Consider the following 3,734-nt stretch of genomic DNA (forward strand, 5'->3'; position numbering starts at 1 on the left):
AAGCTATTGGCTTAGGGGCAGCTAGGTGGCGCAGTGGATAAAGCACCAACCTTGGATTCAGGAGGACCTGAGTTCAAATCTGACCTCAGACACTTGACACTTACTAGCTGTGTGACCCTGGGCAAGTCACTTAACCCCCCATTGCCAGGCAAAAAAGAAAAAAGAAAAAAAAATCTATTGGCTTACTTCCTTATCTATAATGTCTGTGTCATAAAAGAAAACTAAATTGGTCTGTCAGCATTTCAGTGTTCCAAAGCATGCGGTTTACTACTCTTTCTGTTTGCTTTTTTAAGGGAGAACAAATTAGTTGCTTGGTCTTCTAGTACCACCCATGATTCAGGACTTATATTATCTTTTAAACCTGATTATTTCATTCCTTAGGCTCAATTAAGCAACCCTTGAGAACCTCCCATTTACTTAATACTGGTCATGGCGATATAGGATCTTAAACTTCTATTTATCACCGTTTTTAGCTATGGGCTTTTTTGCGGGGCAATGAAGGTTAAGTGACTTGCCCAGGGTCACACAGCTAGTAAGTGTCAAATGTCTGAAGCTGGATTTGAACTCAGGTCCTCCTGAATCCAGGACCGTTGCTTTATCCACTGTACCATCTAGCTGCTCCCTAGATAATGGCTTCTTAAACTTTTTCTACCAGAGACTCCTTTTCCTCCCAAGAAACTTTTACATGACTCCTCATATATAAAATAGGTATACAAATCAAACATTTACAGTCAAATTTTTCACAACCCTCACATTGAGTTATGTGACTCCCACAGTTTAAGAAGCTTTGTTCTAGATGATTCCCAAATCATCATCCCTGACCTCCTTTTCTGAGTTTCTTTCCTATTTTTCCAACCAGAGTTGTAACTAGGAGTTTTTCCACTCAGAGAATCAATCATTGTCTGGGGCACCCCTACAATCTGGCAGCTTTCTGGTTTAACTCATTATTCTTGTTGCCTAATTAAACTTTGGTGATTTTATTTTATTTTAATTTTTAATCAGTTATTTGTTTATTCAGTATTCGGGTTAGTATGACACTTGAGGAACTGGTTGCATATTTGTACATAGGTTTTTTAATAATATGGAAATTTACAATTATATGTATGTATGTGTGTGTATACACACACACACACACACACACACATACACATACTGTAAAGGGCTAAAATTCTAGCTATACTATCTAAAATCTAATGAATGGTCACCAATAAATTATAAGCTTTAGCAAGAGTATTTAAGTGTTTAAGTATTTATTACAGAGCATTAGGATCAGAGAGAAAGGTAAAAATCTAATTATTTCTAAGAGATCCTATCATCCAATCCACCATGGCGAGGTCAGGAATCAAAAGAGAGACAGAACCCCTCCGCCAGCGTCCACTTCCTACTTCGTGTCCTCCTCCCAGAAATGGGAGGTTCCTCAAGTTGATTGGCTGGTAGCCTTGATAGACAGTACCCAAGAGCAAACATCACTTCCTGACGCTAAGGACCTTGACCACATGACTTGCCCTCAGAGGCCTTCTCCTCATGGCAGAGCTTTTCTACAGTAAGTCTCCAGCAGGTGGCGTCATTCCAATCATTACAACACACACACACACACACACACACACACACACACACACACACACACACACACACACATACACACATCAGGTCCTCTGGAAAGGTGATACATGGGGCCATGCTGGAGAGCCCTAGTGGAGGGGAGTACAAAGGTAATCAATGCATCAACAAAGTTTTACTACTGTATGGTGTTTCATGTCCGGGAATGTTATCCTCTGGACCTCCTAGAACCAATAGCACCTACAAGGCAGGCAGTTATATACCTGGGGGGTGGGTTTGGGGAGGCCAGCATTGGCTCTCCTTAACAGCAATTACTTCAACACTGTACAAGTCATATCCAGCATTACTAGGCAAACAGGGCTTAACAAATAACCACACTGTATTATTCCCCCATTTCTAAGTTTAGGAAAAGTGTGTTCATAGGTTTTATATTTCTGGTGTCACTAATCATAGAAAAGATTTGACCTACATGAAAAGCACATCATACCTAATTCCTTAACCACTGTCATGTTCTCTAGACAGTGGCAGCACATTAAAAGACTTTAAAATTGCAGCTCCTTCTGGGTTCCCCAAAGAGTATCTATACTCTTTTTCTTTTTTTTGCAGGGCAATGGGGGTTAAGTGACTTGCCCAGGGTCACACAGCTAGTAAGTGTCAAGTGTCTGAGGCTGGATTTGAACTCAGGAACTCCTGAATCCAGAGCCAGTGTTTTATCCACTGCGCCACTTAGCCACCCCCTCTACTCTTCTTTAAATGGGACTCCTCCTCTGGATTCGGGGTTACCTTCATCACATCTAAAATGCCATTCTGCCCCAAGACACGGGACACTAAGGAAGATGTAATGCCATATAGGCCCTTAATCATGGTGGAAATTGGATGCACTCTCCATAATGCTTTCTGCCAGATCTGCCACAGACAATCCAATGGCCCAGGAAGTATAGCCCTTCAGCTTGATCACCTGATAAGCACTTTCAACCACCTGTTTATGAACTTCTTTCCAATTCTCTGAATCAGCATCAATTCCCAAAGGAGGATAGATTCTTCAGAGACACACCAGCAGCATTCACATTACTCCATACAGTAACACCTGAGTTTCCATGTTCCCCAACTTCCCATCCATGACAACTTGAAGAATGGACACCAAGTCTCTCCCCCATTAGATAATGGAAATGGGCAGAATCCAGATTGCAACCACTTCCAATAATATGGTTTATAGGAAAGCTAAGTAGCTTCCAGACCACATATGTCAAAATATTGGAAACAATAAGCAGCTTGCAATTAGGGCTGTATTTAACAATATTGGGAATGATAAATTTAAAGATATTCACATTACACTGGACCAAATTAAGATGCCTTTCTCCCTCCTGTTGATGTACCCAGGCAGTAATGACAACCAGCTTTGAGTTTACAGTTACACTGTAGTCTTTGTGAGAAACAATCTTTGGTGTTTTGAGAAAAAGGCCACCATTTTGGAGATCCATCATCTCTCCCTTTAGTTTGTCTTCTTTGACATCAGCTAGGGCAAGTTCGTCAGCCAAATCCTTCATTAAGATACTGATGGGAAGGGCAGATAGGTGGTGCAGTGGATAGGCTTTGGATTAAGGAGGACCTAACTTCAAATCCGACTTCAAAAACTTGACACTTACTAGCTGTGTGACCCCAGGCACAATTGCCTCTCCAAAAAAAAGAAAAAAAAAAGATACTGATGGCACATGCTATGCCAACTCTGCTAACCCTAACAACAGTGATCTTGTTTTGGGGAAGCTGGTCTTCCTTTAGGACATTCAGAATCAGCTGATCCTTGATAGTAGTTGCCATTTTGGGGGAAATCTAGGTTGCTGGTCAAGCTGCGAGGAGTTCTGGGTTAGATGTGAGACAGCTGCTCCCGGATTTTTGCCACTTTGGTGGTTTTATGCTGCTGGACTGTGAGTACAGTTATCCCTTCTTCATTGAGGTCTTGATATATCGTGGGTAGGCATAAGAAATTAAATGGGAATTTTTTGGGACTTTTGGAGAAATTGTAGATGACAGGCAAAGGCCAGCAAATGACACAGAAAAAGTTTAGAAACTCATAAATACATAAAATATATCTATAGTATTGTATAATATAAAAATATTTTATCTTTTAATACCATAATAATTCAGATTTCTTCTCTGATATGAGGAAAGGGCCA

The 3,734-nt window shown here is 40.7% G+C and overlaps 1 pseudogene; it reads right to left on the reverse strand.

Moving 5' to 3' along the window:
• Nucleotides 1-2,102: 2,102 nt before the first annotated feature.
• LOC122749475 lies at nt 2,103-3,121 on the reverse strand (annotated as a pseudogene).
• Nucleotides 3,122-3,734: the final 613 nt, after the last annotated feature.

This window comes from Dromiciops gliroides, chromosome 3 (genome assembly GCF_019393635.1).
Source record: "Dromiciops gliroides isolate mDroGli1 chromosome 3, mDroGli1.pri, whole genome shotgun sequence".
NCBI lineage: Eukaryota > Metazoa > Chordata > Mammalia > Microbiotheria > Microbiotheriidae > Dromiciops > Dromiciops gliroides.